Raw genomic sequence first — 20,505 nt, forward strand, 5'->3', positions numbered from 1 at the left:
CTAATAGAAGCTGCAGCAGCCCCTTATTTAAAGGTTTTGGCTGGAAAGTCAAGAATCTTGTGAACAGGTACTGTAAAAGGATCAGTGTTATTACTCTTGGCCCAATAAGAGAACATCTTCCATTTGCTAGTGTAAATCCTCCTGGTAGTGGGCTTGTGGGAGGAGACTAGAATGTGTTGTACAGCAGGGGAAATGTTTGGGAGCCTGGCTAAGACTGGAAGTGGAGTAACCAAGCAGACAGCTTGAGAGTTTGAAGAGATGGGTGAAGCCCGGCTGACTGATGCATCAGAAGGTCCGGAACTGGGTCCAGTATCCAAGGCTCCAGTTGAAGATGATGGTGAAGAAACAGAAACCATATCTGATGAGGCCAGTAAGCAGCAATGAGGATGAGTTTGCAACCCAATGATTTCTGCTTTCTGAAGTACCTTTGGAATGAAAGGGAAAGGCAGGAAAGCATATAGTATACCCGTAGGCCAATCATGGACAAGTGCATCCCTGGGTGGCTGTCCCGGAGGAGGAACTAGGGCGAAGTAGTTGCTGCATTTGATGTTTAGGGGAGTGGCAAAAAGATTGCAGCATGGCTGGCCCCATTTGCGGAAAATCAAGTCCGCAACTTCTTGCTTCAGGGACCACTCGTGAGGCATGAGGATAGCCCTGCTGAGCCTGTCCACTATCACATTGGATTTTCCAGGAATGTGCGCAGCAATTACAGAACGTTGGGAAGACATCACCCACTGCCATACTTGAAGCACCTCCCGACACAAGGGGTAAGATCTGGTTCTGCCCTGCTTGTTGATGTACCATACCACTGACATATTGTCTGTCTGGATTGCAATGGTCCCGGGAGGTAGAGAGTCTTGAAGTGCTTGCAATGCCAGAAGCACCGCTCTCATCTCTAGAACACTGATGTGCAAATGGTACTCATGAGGTTGCCACGTTCTCTGGACAGTCCGCCCCAGATAATGACCCCCCCCACCCTATCTGGGAAACATCCGTGGTCACTGTGGCTACCAGATGGGGGTCTAGAAAGAGTCTGCCCAGAGTCATCTGGTGGGAGACAAGCCAACATAGAAGGTCCTTTTTGTAAGATTCCTTAATCAAGATCATGTGTGACATTTGCAAATCCTGGAAAGACCACTGAGCGAAAATAAGCCACTCCAGAATCTGCATGTGGAAGTGTGCTAACAGAACTAGCATAATAGCTGCAGCCATTGAGCCCAGTACTTGTAAAACGTGTCTTGCATGAACTCTCATCTTCTTTATGAGAAAATAAACATGCTGATGAATGGATGTCAACCTGTCTTGTGTCAGTTTTGCTATCATGCGTCTTGTGTCTAAGTCTGCCTCTATAAAGGTAATAGACTGACAAGGCAACAAGGCAGATTTTTCGTAGTTTACGGTGATGCCTAATTGGGAACAAGTTTGGATTGTATAGTCCCTTGCTCTGATCAGTTGATGCTCGATGGTAGCAGTGAGAAGCCAATCATCTAGACATGGAAACAGCTGGAATCCTAGACACCTCAGGTGAGCCGTGACCATTGCCATACACTTGGTGAACACCCTGGAGGCTGTAGTGAGACTAAAGGGCAGGGCCCTGAACTGATAATGACTGGCTCCCAGCCAGAAGTGTAGGAATCTCCTGGATTGCCTGTCCATTTTATATGGTAGTATACGTCCTGGAGATCTATGGAGCACATCCAATTGTCCTGACCCAAGAAGGGAAGAATGGACTGCAGTGTCACTATCCGGAACTTTGTCTTTTTTACCGATTGGTTTAGCTTGCTGAGATCCAAGATTGGTCTCCAGTCCCCTAACTTCTTTGGAACTAAAAAGAACCTTGAGTAAGTTCCGGATCCGATTTGGTCTGCGGGGACTTTCTGGATAGCTCTTTTTTCTAGCAATCTTTGAACCTCGAGGATTGCATGATCCCGAAGACTGGGTGGAACATCTGGGATAGAACATTTGTCTTTTGAGGGGAACTGAGAAAAGGGAATTTTGTAACCCCTGGATATTATCAACAGAACCCATGTTCCTCACATGATAGATTGCCAGGCTGCTGGGTACAGTGATAGTCTGCCCCCTACTGCTTCCAGAGGTGGACAGCCGGGCCTCCCTTCAGGAGTGCTGGAAGGGCCTAGCAGAGAAAGTATCTCTGTCGCCCTGCTGTTGCAGACTCCCTCTGCCATGAGGGTGGTGTCTTCCGTTGTTGTTTCCCCCTCTGCCCCTGGGGGAAAAATCTCCATGTGTGTCAGGCGAAGATCCCTGGGATTTTCGGAACCACATCTTTCCACTCTTCTGATCATTAGGATAGGGTCTAGATGGAGTGGAAAAATGGACTGCCATAGCAGAAAGAGTCTTGCCATCCAGTTCACACCTGGTGAGAGTCTCTTTTACCTGAGGCCTGAACAAGGACGAGCCATTGAAGGGGGGTGTTGGTAAATGAAGACTTAAAAGATTCTGCAAATTGACAAAGGCACATCCAGGAATGTCTGCGTAAAGTTACTCTGGTACCTGCTGCCCTACTCGCTCCATCTGCCACATAAGAAATGAGCCTCATGGAGGAGTTACCCATGGAGGTCAAGGTTGCAAGCTGGGAAGCTGCCCTGTTCGCAACTCCCTCAGCTGTAGGATCTTGCAGGGTATATCCTAGCTCCTTCAGGAGACCTCTCTGAAGTCATGTGAAGTGTGACAAGTATTTCAGCAACCTGAAAGTAAAGGTTGCTGAAGAAAACATACACTTCCCATACTTGCCCATCATACGAGACTCTTTGTTTGGAGGATGGACAGATGAAGAAGTTTCTGCAAGTTCCTTCTTGGTGGCTGCTGCCACCACCTTGGCATCAACAGGGACCCTTTTGGATAGCAAAGACTTATCTTCTGGAGCTGTAATAAATTTGTTTGGTTTCCTCAGAACTGGTTCCATGGTCTCTAAAGTGCTCCATGCCTTTCGACTCACTACGGACAAAAGTGGATCGAAAGGCAGAGACACCCAAGAGGTGGAGGGTCGGGAACCAAATGCATCCAGGTAGACAGACTCATCTTCAGAAGGGGCTAGGGCTTCCAAACACCCCTCTGTCTAAGGATTTCCAAGATGTCTGAAAATGAGCCATCATCAGATGGGGACAGTGGGGACCCTTCCAACTCATCCAAGTCTGTATCTGAAGTGATAGACTCAGGGGAGTCTAGATGCTTCCTCTTACACTTCTTCTTCTGAGGGACCTCCTCTGAGTATTTGGGGGAGGTTTCAGAAGAAGTGGGGTCACCCAGTAGTGCATCCTGGGTCACCGGTTCCCTATGCTTGGCAGGAGGAAGGACAAAGGCTGGCACAGGCACTGACGGAGAAGGAGCCAATGGAGCCAAGGTTGGAGCAGTCTCAGGAGACAGCACACTCCTTATCATCTCAAAGGCACCATGGTCCCGAGTCGAAGGAGCTGCCGGCTCTGAAGAGCCCAGAAATCTCCTTTGAACTGGAAGCATTGGCTCTGAGGCCAATGTAGGAGCTGAGCTCACCAGCGCCAGAGCTCCGAGAGGGAGAACAAAGTCAGACAAGGGTCCAATGCCACTTCCCCCTCGGAGCCGGTGAAAAAGCTTCGGTGCCCAGATCCCTCGAAGACTGAGACATTGAGGAGATCGGAGCGGTCATCGGAACCGATAAGGCAGAAGAAACCGGAGCCAACAGTTCTATCACCATGACCTCCATGCACTCCGGATCTGAGTTCAAGACAGTCGGAGGAGGAACCAATGGAGAAGCTGGGAGGGCGGAAGGAGCCAATTCCTTATGGGCTGGGCTTGAAAGTAATTTAGCAAGTGCCTGTGACTTGAGGAGCCTGTTGACCACTCTCTCCACATCGTGATCTGAAAGCCTGGAGGACCAAGAGGAGTATGAAGAGGACCGGTGACTGCCTGCTCCAGGTTGCAGCAGAGGAGATTGTGAGGCGGAGAGTACCAGCTCCAAAGAAGGAGACCTTGATCTCTTATGGGTCCGAACTGGCTCCGAGGACAGAGATGGAGTCGCCGGAGACTTAGCTTTGTCAGAGTCAGTGCTGGGAGCCAACAGAGCCGAAGGCTTCTCATTGATTTTTGCCTGTTCCGAACCGATGGCTTGGAGTGTTTCTCGGGCACTTTGGCTGGCTGAGGACCCTGAAACGAGGAATCTTGAGGGTTCTTCAGGAGGCCACGTAAAAAAAGTTTATTTTTCCTCTCCTGCAGGACTCTGGAACTGAAAGTATGGCAGATGGAGCAAGAGTCCTGCAGGTAAACAGCCCCTAAACAATAAACGCAACTCATGTGCCCATCTGTTCATAGGTTCATAGATTAGTACTAAGCTAACTGCCCTTGTGAGCCATTTTAAACCTAGCCAATTATCTCTTCTGAGACTCAAACACTACACCTTCTGTTTGTAAGGCAAACACCTTAACCATTAGGCCACCCTCCCAACCTGTAATGGACATTTTTTGGTAACAAGAGTCACATTTTTTAAACCCAGAGGGTTTTGACTCTTTAGACATAGAGAGCATCTGGGAAACAGAAAAAAAAAAAAAAAAAAAAAAATTAAGCTTGTTTCCTGTTAAGTGGTATAGACCATTTGTAGGCTTCTGAGCCCCCAAGCCCTTCTGTGTTGGAGGGAAGCCTTCTAGCTTAGTTTTTTTTTCTTATAACTACCAGTTTTCTAGTTTCAGCACTCAAATCTGTTTCTTTGATCTTAGCACTTGTTCAGAAAAAAAAAAAATAATAATTTCATCTGCTTTTACTGTACTTGTGTTTCTACCTACTTTTTTTTTACTTTTGCATCATCTTAAAAGTACTCAATTGTATTTATTACTGCTTGGTGTAACTCATTCTAAGCCTTTTGGTTTAAACACTTGGGCTTCGGACCAGTTGTTTTGCACTGAGAGGGTTTGTGGTCTGCACTGTAGTGGCAGAACAGGTAGCTTACATCCTTCTAGGTTGGGAACTGCTGATTGAGGGCTCAGTGTCTGTTATTCTAAAAGTGTATTAATTCTGGTTTAAGCACTTGGGCTTTCAGGCCAGTTATTTTACATTAAGAGGGTTCGTGGTCTGCACTCTTGTGGGAGGAGAGGCTGGACTCTGCCCTTCTGAGCTGGGAATTTCTGGTTAAAGGCTTATAGTGCATGCATATCTGAACTGCTTCTTACTGAAGTTGGTGCGCCTTGTTTGCTGTGGCATAGACTGGATTCGGGCCTGCTGGATCTAGCTTTGTTTGTGTAACTTGAGCACTAATCCAGGCATTCTCTAAAGTATTCAATTGTATTTATTACTGCTTGGTAGTAACTTGATTAAAGTGTAGCTATCATTCTAAGTCTTTTGGATTAAGCACTTGGGCTTCAGACCAGTTGTTTTACATTAGGAAGGTTTGTGGCATGCACTGTGGTGGCAAGACAGGTAGCTTTCATCCTTCTAAGTTGGGAACTGCTGATTGAGAGCCCAGTGTCTGTTATTCTTAAAGTGTATTAGTTCTGGTTTAAGCACTTGGGCTTCAGGCCAGTTATTTTACATTAAGAAGGTTTGTGGTCTGCACTCTTGTGGGAGAAGAGGCTGGACTCTGCCCTTCTGAGCTGGGAATTTCTGGTTAAAGGTTTATAGTGCCTGAATATTTGAACTGTATCTTACTGAAATTGGTACACCTTGTTTGCTGTAGCATAGACTAGATCCAGGCCTGCTGAATCTAGCTTTGTTTATATGCTTGCTGTTTGTTTGCTTGTTATTTCCCTGGAACGCTAATTCCATCTAATACGCGGCTTCTCAGCGCTTCTGTGGATCACTAGTGATATCTGCATTGCTTACTGTACTTATTTCCTTGTTTCACTTGAAAGAAAGTTACTGTTTGTCGTTCTTGCATTTAAGTTACCTGTAACACATTGCACTTAAGTTACCTGGCACTTGCTCATTAAAGCAATTATATAAGTCAGCACTAAAAATTAAAAGCACTACACCCTCACTCCCCACTGGCCCTTGTTTTCAATTATTAAGGAATTCCCAATATTGTTCTAGCATGTCCAAAGGTCAGTTGTCAATCTCCTCTCCGGTCCAGCTGGTGAATCTGGGAATCTTGAGGCAATGTTACAACTGCCTCATGTACACAGACAACCCTCTCCTCCTCCCAACAAATTCCAACCCATGTGAGAGATGCAACCATATAGCCAAACTGGAGGCTAAGCTCTCTCAACTCAGTACTAGCATAACCAGTCAGGAGGAGAAGGAAACCACACTCACTACAATTCCAGTCCCACATAGACCTAACACGACAGCAAACCAAACACATAATCACACAAAAACATACTCGGAGGCTCTAAATAAAGATCTGCCTAAGTAGCAGACCTCCAAAGCTGACACCCAAGCAACCGCTACCCCAAAACAAAACACGTGCAACACATATCTCACAAAGCCAGTGTGCCGAACAGTCACAGCCCTTAAGACTAAACAACACACCTGATACACTTGTAATAGGTGACTCTATCGTCAGGCACACTGACGTCCCGCTCACCAGGCTGAACAAGGAGAGGGTCACGGTGAGCAGCCTGTCGGGCACTAGGATCCGCCACACAACACAAGCACTCAGGTCATTCCAAGGCAAGTACAAATATGACTCAGTCATTGTCCATGCTGGTGTGAATGACCTGAGACGTACCTCCCTGGACTACATGAAAAGAGACATAAAGGAGCTCTCTGAGCATGTAGCCCAGGCCGGTATGACCCTGACCTTGAGTAGCATCTTACCCTCACCAAGAATGATGCCACAATATGAAGACAAGATGATCAATTTCAACAATTGGCTTAAGTACTGGTGTCATTCAAAGGGGATCCAATGCCTGTCAGCTTGGGATGATATGCTCGACAAGCCACGATGCTTCGCTAGGAACGGCTTGCACCTGTCACCCCTGAGCTTTCGGATATTGGCAAAGGCTCTTGCTACCCCCATAGTGCCTTTTTTAGGCAAGGCTCAAAAGACAAACCCACCTTCATAGGTATCACAAGGGATAAGAAACTAAGAGTAATGCTACTCAACGCCAGAAGTCTAAACCTCAAGATGCACGCACTCGAAACTCTCCTTAGCATGGAGAACATCGATATCTGTGCAGTAACAGAAACCTGGTTCAGGGCTCCCGAGAGCATCCCAGCACTACCAGGTTATACCTCATACCATGCTTTTCGGCCCCAAAACTTGGATCGAACCACAAAAGGAGGAGGAGTATTGATATTCATCAAAGATCCCCCACCTCCAGGTTGGTGGCAAAGCACGAAGCATCAGAGACTATCCATGTGCAACTAACAGTGGGTAAAACTGCCTTCCAGTTTATAGCCTGCTACAGACCACCCTCCCAAACCCAGGAACCCCACTCGGCCTTCCTGAGAACACTGGAAAATATGAAGGTCTCTCCAAACACCATTATATTGGGCGACTTCAACTACCCAAACATAGACTGGGAGCATTACTCTAGCTCCAACACCCTAGCCCAAAGATTCCTAGAATTTATAAACTCAAATGCTATGGAACAACTTGTTACCACTCCCACAAGAGGGGAAAACATACTGGACCTGATCATCACCAACATGGGGACTCTATGCTCCAGACCAGAAGTGTATCCCTCACTGGTAAGATCAGACCATAAACTAATCTCACTGGATATTCATATCCCGACCCCACCCCCTGCCCAGAAAACCACAGTGAAAAACTTCTCTAAAGCAAATTTCACACTCCTCAAAACCGAGGTGGAATCCTTCAAAGCCCCCGGGCCTGTGGAAAATATGGCCCAGACCGCAGAATCCATTATAAACGCATTCTATGAACACCTTCAGGAATGCATGGTTCATGCGATCTCAAATAAAACCAAGACCCAATCCTCCAAAGGCAGACGTCCTGTCTGGTGGACCCCAGCCATAAACAAACTATACAATAGAAGGAGGAAACTACTAAATGATAGAGCAAAATCCCAAAAAGGGAAGGCATCACTGATCAGTATTAGCAAAAAACTACGGGCACTCATAAAATTGTCTAAGGCCAGCTTCGAGAGAAAAATTGCACAGGACACTAAGGATAATCACAAGGCTTTCTTTAGTTATGTTAGGAACCTGGGTGGTAATTCCCAGATATGCTCAGAATTAGTCCAAAATGACAAAAAAAATAGACTGAACCCACAGACATTGCCAACTGCATAGCTGACAGGTTCAGCGCAAACTTCTCCCCCCCCCACCAAAAGGGCAAATATCTATCCCAGCAGAGTGCTGCCCCCCTGACATCTCAGATGCTCAGGTAAGAGCCGCCCTCTCCAAAGCAAAAAACACAGCATCAATGGGACCAGACGGTGTCCCGGGCTGCGTCCTACATGAACTCCAAGAAGAGCTAAACCCAAACATAAAACTACTGTTCAATCTCAGCCTTACTATAGGATATGTGCCCAAAGAGTGGAGTACAGCAACAGTGGTCCCTCTCCATAAAGGTGGTGCCTCAATGGATCCTGGAAACTATCGCCCCATAAGCCTGACTAGCTTGGTCTGCAAAGTTATGGAAAGGATCATCATGGACCTCATAAATAAAGATATTGGGGACCTACAGACACTGGATCCTACCCAGTTCGGCTTTGTTAAGGGCAGATTCTGCCTCTTAAACCTGGTTGATTTCTTTGAAACAGTCACCAAGGCCATTGACGAGGGGAAGGTGGTCCACACAGCCTACCTGGACCTCGCAAAAGCCTTCGATACAATACTCCACTCGGGCATTATAGATAAGCTCACCAGCTTAAATATAAACCCTATGTCACTAGATGGATTGCAAACTGGCTCAAGGACAGAACCCACATGGTTAGAATTGCTGGAGCCATGTCAGACTCCAAACCAGTTACAAGTGGTGTCCCGCAAGGCTCAGTCCTGGGACCTCTCTTGTTCGGTATATATTTCTCGGAGGTACAGGCCAACACGGAAGGACTGTGGCTGACCAAGTTCGCAGATGACTGCAAACTGGGCCATAATCGACTCTCCAGCCGACACAAGCATCCTCCAAAAGGGCCTCATAGAAACAGACAACTGGTGCCAGAGCCATGGCCTCAAGCTAAACGCCAATAAGTGTATAGTCATCCCCTTTGGCAAAAACAAAGTGCCCACAAATTACCACATAGGTGGTAATCCATTAAGTACAGAAGAAGTAATTAGGGACCTGGGGACCCAAGTTGATAGCAATCTCTCATTTGACAACCACGTGGCCAAAGTGGTTAGAAAAACATTTTATATAGCCCACCTAATCATGAAGGGATTCACATCTAGATCAGGGAGGTCATCGTGCCTCTTTACTCATCCCTCATCAGGCCCATAATTGAGTACAATGCCCCTTTTGGGATGTACCTTACCAGACACCTGCAGCAACTGGAAAGACTCCAAAAGTACCTCACCAAGAGGATCAAAGGGCTCAAACAGATGCCATATGCTGCCCGGTTAAAGAAACTCCAGCTCTACTCAGTGGCATACCGCCTGTTCAGAGGCGATCTGTGCCTGACGTATAAAGCTATGTCCAACCCGGAATTAATGGCCATGCTGCACCTCAGAAAATCCAAATCCCATCGAGCTACGCGCTCGAGAGACTTGAACCTCAGCACTGAAATAAATAGGACATGCTGGAGGAACAGATTCATAACCCAGAGGCTCCCTTCACTCTGGAATAAAATCCCAGTCCAGGTTAGGCAGAGTCCCTCATTGACTCTCTTCAAGAGGAATCTTGATGAGTGGATGGGAGATCGTAGGTTTACCCCGGGTATCACTTCTATGTCACTGTTAGACAGAGGCACAGTATACTAATCTCGAAAAAGGGTATAGCAAAATAAATTTAAAATGGGTGGCGAAAGCCAAACACATTCTGGCTAGGCTTATAAATGCCCTAGGGCAGATAGCCTAGTATGAACCTATGAACCTATGAACTCTAGTCAGTAAAAAATTCACAGAGAAAAAACAGAAACTATCCCTAACAGCATACAAGTGACAGCAAACAGGCTGACAACAAAAGGAAGAACCTTATATATATATAAATATATATATATATATATATATATATATATATATATATATATATATATATTATTATTATCATTTTTTTAAGAGGAAGAAGAAAAGGGGGGAGAGCCAGCCACTCCCCCAATGGGAGAGCCTCAAATTTAAATGACAATCCCAGAAAAAAGGTGAGGAAAGGGAAGAACCCTTTAAAACGGGCTCTAAGGGGAAAGCTGAGGAATAGATGCACTTTCCAATCTGGTCCAATGTTCTAGACTCCTTGTTAGGTGGATGGACATTAGCTGTTTCCTCTGCCAGCTCTTTCTAAGTGGCTGCCGCCACCATGATGGTATCAACTATGGGACCCTTACTCCAGTGCTTTCTGTCTACAGGGGGAACCAGAAACCTATTGGGTCATTTGGATATGGGCTCGATGGTGTCCAGTTCCTTCCATGCTCGGTGAAATAATAAATCCACCAGGGCATCTACCCATGGAGGGGTCACACAAGATGTAGATGGGCCCATCTTGAACGCCTCCTGACTCCTCCAAGGAAGGAGGTTGAGCATACCACCCACCTTTCTGCTTTAGGATCTCTAGGATGTCTCCAAAGGAGTTGTCTTTAGTTGGGGATCAGGGGGATCCTTCCCCCTAATTGAAGTCAGTATTCTTGGTCAAGGACTCCAAAGGAAAATCCATGTGCCTGTTTTACACTTCTTCTTCTGAGGGACTTCTTCAGCAGGGTGTTCTGGGGAAGTGTCAGAAGAAGGGGATCCCTCCTGAACAGGGAATTCTTGGAGGCTGCTCAGAATGAGGAGACTCGAGGCAGGACAAGAAAGAGCAAGGCCTGGATCCGACAGAAGAAGAGGGGCAGATTGGGGAGCCTGTGCCATAAGATCTCCAACTCGGGAGAAAACCCTCTCCACTACCTTGAACGTTGATTGACCAGGAGAAGCCCTTTCAGTCTCCCTCAGAGCTGAGATCACCAAGGAAAAATGGGCAGGGCTTACTCCGGATCCATGGCCTCCAGAAAGGACTGGACCCAAGCTGTCGAGAGCTAAGGCACATAAGAGAAGGGATGGCTTTGAAAAGGATGGGACTGACCCCAGTCCCCTGGACCCAGAACTGACCCCATGTACTCTGCTCTGAAAGAGTTGGAACAGGGCTTGTGACTCCAAAACTGAGGGTTGGATTGGAGGAGCCCTAATGATATGGCCTGGATATCTCATGGATCTGGCAGAGGTGGAGCTGAGACTATCCCCATCTGGATCTGGGCTTTTAAGAATCCCCCAATCATCCTGTCTATATCTGCTTTGGACCAACTTCTAGAGGACGTTGATGAAGCTGAGAAGGAAGGCTGGGAATGCTTAGACTTAGTGGAAAGTGCAGGAGACCTTGTTGATGTCCTAGGATCCAATAGGAACAGGATCTGAAGCAGGAGCCAATGAAGGCATGGGAGATATGGTGGTGACATCCCCTGGATACATGGAGACTTCAGGATCCAACTGAGGAGGTCATTTATACTGAACCAAGGATTTTTTTTGCTTCTTAGTTTCGAGAGTCCCTCAGAGAAACATGGCAGGACCTCTTTTAGACACTTTCACCCCCACAGGAGAGGAAGAGGAAGAAGCCACAGAAGCGGTCTAAGCCTCTGGAGCTGAGGAGGGAAGAAGGACCCTAAGGATAAGCCATGCCCCATTACGCAAAGTTAGAATTAGAACCAAACCTGCACCATGGCTCACCAAAACGACCAAACAAAAAATCCTCCAAAGAAATAAACAATGGGCCAAATGGCGCTCAACAAAAAGCTCCTCAGACCACCTGCAATTCAGACAGCTAAGAAATTAAACAAAAAAAGCCATATTAGCCGATGAAAGAAACTACTACTACTAACTACAACAAACCAACCAAAATTATCCCCAAAAATTCTGGCGAGGTATCAATAACCTCCTACACCCTGGATGCTCAAGTACTCCCTCTCCCTCTGGCTCTGATCACAACAATCCCATCCAAATAGCTGACTCATTTAATACTTTTTTCAATGAAACCATACAATCCCTAGCCAACCAGCTATCCCCTAGCATCCCAGGCTCTGCCACAACCTTTACCAATAATTCTCATCAATTTTATTTTCAGCCAGTGCCCACTTCACTTATCTGTAACCTCATACAGAGACTTAAACCCAGTACTCTCTCTGCTGATAAATTACCTGCAGAATACCTGCAAAAAGCTGCTAAAGTCATAGCCTACCCCATATCCATCCTCATTAACAGAACTATTTCTGAAGGATCTATTCCCCTAATCTGGAAAGGCTCTCACATAATTCCCCTGCATAAGGGCGGTAACTCCAAAGAGTTGTCCAATTATAGGCCCATAGCTATTCTATCTCCTTTGGCAAAAATAATGGAGAAATGTATACACATACAACTGTTAACCTACCTACTCAATCACAATTTATTAGCACCCTGTCAACATGGCTTTAGACCATTTCATAGCACCACCTCTGCTCTCTTATCCTTCACTAACCATATTAACTTCTTCGAAACAGTCACCAAAGCCATAGATGAAGGGAAGGTAGTCCACACAGCCTATCTGGACATTGCAAAGGCATTTGACACAATACCCCACTCGGGCATCATAGATAAGCTATCCAGCTTAAATATAAACCCCTATGTCACAAGATGGGTCGCAAACTGGCTCAAAGACAGAACCCACAGAGTGAGAGTTGCTAGAGCCATGTCAGACTCGAAACCGGTCACAAGTGGCGTCCCACAGGGTTCTGTCCTGGGACTACTCTTGTTCGGTATATACTTTTCCGAGGTACAGGCAAACGTGGGAGGACTATGGCTCACCAAGTTCGCAGACGACTGCAAACTGGGCGCCATAATCAACTCTCCAGCTGACACAAACATCCTTCAAAAAGGTCTCACAGAGACAGATAACTGGTGCCAGCGCAATGGTTTAAAGCTAAATGCCAAAAAATGTACAGTCATAACCTTTGGCAAAACAAATGTGCCCACAAATTAAAACATAGGCGGAAACCCATTAAGTACAGAGAAAGTTATTAGGGACCTGGGGACCCAAGTTGATAGCAATCTCTCCTTTGAAAACCACATTGCCAAAGTGGTTAGAAAGACCTTCTACATAGCCCACCTCATCACGAAGGGTTTCACATCTAGATCAAGAGAGGTAATCGTGCCCCTTTATTCATCCCTCATCAGGCCCATCATAGAATACAATGCCCCTTTTGGGATGTACCTTACCCGACACCTGCAGCAATTAGAAAGACCCCAAAAGTATCTCACCAAGAGGATCAAGGGTCTCAAACAGATGCCATATGCTACTCGGTTAAAAAAACTCCAGCTCTTCTCAGTTGCATACCGCCTACTTCGAGGTGATCTATGCCTGACATACAAAGCTATGTCAAATCCAGAATTAATGGACATGCTCCACCTCAGTAAATCTAAATCCCTTAGAGCCACACACCCGAGGGACTTGAACCTCAGCACAAAAATAAACAGAACTTGCTGGAGGGACAGGTTCATAACCCAGAGGCTCCCTTCGCTCTGGAATAGAATTCCAGTTCATGTGAGGCAGAGCACCTCACTGAATCTCTTCAAGAAGAATCTCGATAGGTGGATGGGGGATCGTAGGTTTGTTCCAGGGATTACTCCTGTGTCACTATTAGACAGAGGCACAGTAAACTAAACCTTAAAAAGGGCACAGTATACTCAAATCAAGGGGTGGCGTAAGCCATACAGAATCGGGCTAGGCTTATAATTGCCTCAGGGCAGATAGCCTAGTATGAACCTATGAACAGTAATCGTAATATTGATACTCTATCCTCAGCTGTTTTTATTGACCTGTCCAAAGCATTTGACATGGTGAATCACCACCTCCTTATAGACACACTCAAAAACCTGTCATTGGACAACCATACTATACAGTGGTTCCAATCATACCTACATAACAGGCAACAGGCTGTACTATGGGAAAATACTTTATCTTCCCACGTCCCAGTCACTCTAGGGGTCCCGCAAGGATCTATATTAGGCCCATTACTCTTCTCCATCTTTACAAATGACCTTCATTCTGTAATTCCTCAAGCTGACTGTATCCAATACGCTGACGACTCCACACTCATATGCGCTGCTGCTTCTTAATCAGAACTTCAGTCACTAACCCAAATGACCTTTAGTACAGTTGAAAACTAGCTCCTACAAAGACGTCTTATCCTTAACCCCAAAAAAACAGAAATGTTACTATTTACCCCCACCCGCAGAACCTCCCCACTTAACTTTACTATTACTTCAAATGATAGAACTAAAATATCTCCTGAACCAACCACCAAACTACTCGGGATACTAATAGATAACAACTTGTCCTTTGAACCTCACATTAATAACACCATAAAAATAGTAAACAAGAAACTAGGTTCCCTCTATAGAATAAAACCCTTTCTTACACCTCCATCCAGGGTTACTATTGCTCGTACCCACCTCATCTCTACCTTGCTCTATGCCTCCCCTATCTATACCAAAATATGTAGAAGTAATCTGAGTAAACTTACATCCTCCTACAACAATACTGCCAGATTTGCAGCTGGGTCCTCCTATAGAACTCATCACTGTATCAATCTGAATCAGTTAGGATGGTTAGAGCTGCCAAATTTAATACTTTTCAATCAATTAATAGTAGCCCATAAGATCCTGTATTTACCTCAAAATACACCCATACTTACATCCCTAGTCATCCCCTATAATAACCTCAAGACCTTACGCTCAGCTAATAACCTACGTGTACAAATATCAAAATCCAACAACTTAGCTGGTGACACCTTGTTCTCCAATACAGTAGGTAAAGTCTGGAACATCCTCCCAAGCCAGCTAACCTCAATATCCTCTGTCAGCTTATTTAAAAGCAAGCTTAAACCCTACCTCAAATCACACTGGCTATGCCCCTGTGTTAACCCAGACTAAGTACCTAACTATTAACTAGACTCCCACAATTCCTAGCCTCCCATGATCATGATCTTGTGTTGTCTCACTAATTTTTAGTGAGCTTAACCTTCCTTAGGATTTTTTCTCATGTAAATAAGTATATACTGTGGAATGATCAAACACCTTCATATAGTATCACAACCTATGTGTTAAATAACACTAGAAATCCATTCTTGTTTGCTGTTCTTCTATACTCTATCTATTGATCTCTAGTGTTTTTCTTTCTTAGGTTTTTGTGAGACCTTAGTATCTCTTATCATAAATTACTAGGTGTATCTAATTTTGTAATATGTTATAAAGATTTGTACTACACCATTTCTAATACAAATGTATTAGTCTTATTCATCTATTCTTAGATAAATTTTTCCTGTTTCCTACTGAAATATAAAATATATAATCTTAGGCTTGTACTATAATTGTTAAAACTTATGTACCAAATTATACTGCTATTGTCTTTGTCTTGACCTTTTATGTTGTTGTAATTTGTGGAGCTTTTCTCCCCGGGCCTCCACTGAAAATGGACATATATCCAGCTGGACTAGCCCAGTCAACAAATGTAAAATAAAATAAATAAATAAATTCCAATGGTCTGCTAAAGCCCATGGGTTAAACGCTGCATAACTGTTACAGTCCACCTTTAGGTTGTCAGCACCCAGGCAGTACATGCACTCCTAGTGGGCATTTTGGTTGGGAATTTTATGCCTACAAGAAGTACAGCACTGAAAGCCAGGGACCTGTTTGTCTGCCATGCCTAGAAAGAAAAAACCCACCTAAATTAACGGCCACCAAGAGAAACAGAAATAACTCTACAAGGCTATAATATTAACTTCCAAAAAATGTTAAGTCTAACTTTAACTCTAAGCTAGACTAGGAAGAAAAACTTTAAATATAACTCTCACAAGAACTAAAGCAAGAAAACTACTTTTACTTTTTTTTTTTTTAATTCAAAAGGAGTAGGAGGATTTACAAAAAGAAACTGTGAACATTTAAAGAGAACACACACACACACACACACACACACACACACACACACACACACACACACACACACACACACACACACACTGCTCACACTAAATATTTAAGAAAGCTACAATATTAATAATGACAAATCTACCCAATGCCTGAAAGAAGGCTGATCTGCATCTGGTTTGCTGAGTGGCAAACATGATCTGAGGTACTTGGGTGGATGCAAGGCATTATGGGTATGATGGAGTAGCTTGAGAGTTGGATCCAAGTTTGTAGTATGTGGCTGAGCCAGATCCGAGGGTCAGATCTGAGCCCCTATCATGAGGAGGAATGAATAAGACAACATCAGATCTGGTTGACTTGATACACAATACTGTACAGCCAATGAAATATCTTAGTAATCTGAAGAGATATAAACTACACAAAGATTTGTCTTATATTTAAATGTTCATGATAAAGAATGCAAATTTGCTACGTTTGCTTTCGAGTAAATGCTGAAACTAGCTTTGGAAACATAGGCATTCTGTGTCAGTGGAATGACAAGCATATTTATAAAGCATTGGATATCCTTGTTTTTCTCTAAATGGTATCTCAGCTGGCTGTCTGAAAACTCAGAAAAGGAGGAAAGTATTCTCTACTATTTGCATGCAACAGAAATATGTTTTTAAAACTGCTTGAGACATAAAAGGAGCTGTTTTCCTAACAGTTAACAGTAAGGAAGATTGTCATGCGTATGCTGCATATCAAGGCTTGACATTCAAAATCCTCTATCAGGAGTGACTGTCAGCAAAAAAAAATCATTAAAATAAAAAAAAATGTCATTACAAAATGTGGGTCTGCTGACTGGTCTGTTTTAAAAGGACCTACGTTTATTTTTTCCAGCATTAAGATACCAAAAAAAAGTAGATTTTGATTAATTTACTTGTCAAGAGTACAAATCTCTTTAACAATTCATTTTAGATTTGGATCTGAAGAAATGTACGAGAAAAGCTGGAATCAGATTGAGATCACCAAAAAAATGTATCTTAGAAGAAGAACAAGAGATTTCTCAATCACAGAATGCAACAGCTGGCAGCATAAATGTTTGTTAACTATGCAAATAAAATGGCCCATCAAATTATTTTGCACCCAAATGAAAAACTGTTTCCACTTAGACAAACATGAATTTCTGTTTGAAGGTTTCCTGTCTTCATTAATACACTGATTTGAAGATAAAGAAACTCTTATAGGAACTGGACACAAACATTTCATACATATATGAGGAAAAATCTGAGCTTGTTATGAAGGGCTGATCCCTACTGCTGAGTTAGCAGAGTTTTTGTGACATAAAGTGAATGAAAAAGAGAATGACCTACTACATGCAACATAGTGCTGTACCAGAGATCAGTCCAGTCCTATCAACATGAAGTTAGCCTTCTCCCACTTGACTTTGATTAGCACCTTCTGTGAAAAAAGAGAGTTTTTTATCTACAAAAAACAAACAAAATTCACTCTCTACTCCTGACAGTAAGCACTGAACAGTGTCTGTCTGAGCTACTGCAAAAAATTCTACAAACAAAAATCATCAGTGATCAATATTATGCTGCATAATCTGTTCCTCCAAATGGTATTTATAAGATATGTCCTCACCAAATGATATTTATAAGATATGTCCTTCTCGGTGAGTCTGCCAGACTTTTGTGCTGATCAGGGGAGACAGAACGCCTGTATATTTTGATTGCAAACTATTCTCATTCCCTGTTGAACGATTCATCTCTGAAGACATGGTAGAACATAGTCCCACCCTCTTTGTTTAAATGCCATATGACCAGTAGAATCAAACAATTTAAATGCCAAAAAAGCCCTCAAAACTCTTTAGTTGATATGAAGAAATCTCTCTTTTGCCTCTACACAAAAACTAAAAAAGTAAGTTCCATAATCGTAGTGTGAAAAGTCTGCTGCCATGGACATAGATGAATTTGGAGTGGGAGAACGACATGTCCATCAAAAAGCTGTGTGGCCATGGTCACTAGGACAGGGTTATTATGATGCTTTAAAAACAGAAACAAACTGCTTTAAAAATTATGTGACTTTCTTCAAAAATTCTGAGTAGCAACTACATTTCTTCACATATAGTCTTAAAGGAGAGCCACTGGAATGCAGGTAGATATGACATTGAATTCTGAGCAAATTCTTCCTGTATGTTATAGAGACTATTGGTAATTTCTTCACAGATGAAACTATCTCTATTGCTTTTCCAGTGGATGTGATCATCACAGACACTAAACTGTCTTTGGAAACTGATACTGTTTTCAAAGTTTTTCAGGGCTGACTTGGTTTTGTTCGATTATGATACCTGAGCTGAAGAAGTATACATGTTAACCATACCTTGTTATGAAGAATATTTCTTGTTCTGAGTTTTAAAAATTCCACATTCCATTCTACTCTATCCCACACTGAAAGGGTCTATCTCCCATTCTTTGTTACCTTTTTAATAATCCACATTAAACAATATTGAACCACAGTAAGTTATCAAGAGAGGTTTTTGTAAGCATGGCATACTACTTTTAACCACAGTGTGAGCTTCCTAGTCGTTAACAAGTGTTTACACATTTTGCCCATTTGTTCCACATTATAAGAGGTTGTTTTCTCATTTTGGAGACAAAAGGCTGACATCCTTTCATTACTAAATAAAGGTGTGAATGTAGTAAAAGAAGGGAATTTGCAAGTAACTAAATATCAACTAGATAGGGCTAGATTTTTAATCCCCTTACCCAGGAAAGCAGACACCAGGGCCAGACTTTTCAGGACAGGCCAAGGGCAAGTCAAACAAACCAGAACTGAAAGTGATTCTCTGGATATAGGATGTACTACTCATGGGTTAGAGGGATTGAAACATAAATAGATAGCCAATAGACCTAAGCAACCTAAACATGCTATTTTCATACAGGAAGTACAGTTGTTAGTATCAGCATCTAAAACTGTTTGAATAAAACAAACAAAATGGGTTTTTTAATCCACAATACTGATTTCCATTATTTCATTATTTGGGAATACAAAGCCCTTTGAATGAAATCCTGCTCTTTGTTGATCAGGTTGCATCCAGTGGATGACCTTCAAAGCCAGATCAGAGGTCATAGGAAATTAATTTAATGAAATCTGAGACAGGGCCAAGAACAGCCTTCTGTATAGATTTTGGTGCATTGCCTTTGGAGATCAGCTGCATAAGCCATCTACCTGTGCATGCATCAATTTGTAAAACCTCCATCGCCCTGAACAAGAAAAATGTGGAAGGAGAAGGGTGCGAGAGCCTTAGTACCGTTTGTGTCCAAGACAATTGATTTCCTCTCTACAGATGTAACTGTTGATGCTACTGTTGGATAGGCTTTTAGAAAACTGCAGGCAATGAAAATATGCTGCTGTGGTTGGCGAAATTATTCTTTAAAAAAATGTACAAAAGCTGTAAAGTCTCAAATACCCTCATCTACTTTTACATCTATTACCCCCCCCCCCCCTCCTGTCCCTTTTATTTAGTCTTATTTTTGTAGCAAAGCAACATACTGCAGACAACTAACTCAGGCTTAGTGTAGCTTATATACAATAACAAAATCCAAAAGTTCATTATTCACATGGCTAAAATGTAAAGTTCAGTCTTTAACAACAAACCCACATCATTGCAGATTCAGTCCCTCATAGTTCACATCCAGTCAGTTGCAGTTTGACAAATAATTCATAGTTCATTTAATTCTATCACTCCAGCCTATAGGATTTTTTGTCCAGGTGCAAGCCCAAATGATATAACCATGTCCGTACATTCACAGGTTTGTGTTCTTCTCTATTCTGCATTTTTCCATAGCATCTTTCTCCAGGTTTTCATGATGTCTATCCAAAACAAAGTTGTCCATTGTCCCTACTCCAAGCATTGATTCCTCTTTACAAGCAGGAAATCTCTTGATCTCTTGTTCTTTCAGACCTTCTTTCATCAGGGGTTCTAACTTAGCTGTTTTTTCGCTATGAGCTTCGCATTACCTAACTAGTACAGGTAACATATGTTGTACTAGTATATATGCCCCTAACAGGTTTTAAGATATTACAAAGCATATCTGCTAAGTTACATACATTTCTATTACATTAGACATCAATTTTCATGCATTTAACATCCACCACAACTCTCTCACATACACATAAAATCACTGATTCACTTTCTTTTGCTTTATATTTGTCTCTTTCCCCCTCTCTGTATATATAAAGGAACCTTCGTGAAACAACCTTACAAAAATAAGAGCCTATAAATATACAGAGATTTCCATTCTTCCTTATTTCCTATACAATTGCACAGTTCTTCACATGAATTTCCCACCTATCTGCTTTACTTTTCTCCTTGAGAATGTCCTGCTGTTATCATTCTATTCAGAACTCCCTGAGTACATTATGCTTAGAATCTGACAATCTCATTAGACCACTAACCACCAGTACTTACTACACATAGGGCCATGTAATACTAAATTGCAACGTCGACTGATGTCTTCATATCTGCCTCGCTTTTCTCACTGAGTAGCCCCT

Source organism: Protopterus annectens, chromosome 1.part2 (genome assembly GCF_019279795.1).
Source record: "Protopterus annectens isolate FY-2018-M chromosome 1.part2, PAN1.0, whole genome shotgun sequence".
Lineage (NCBI taxonomy): Eukaryota > Metazoa > Chordata > Ceratodontiformes > Protopteridae > Protopterus > Protopterus annectens.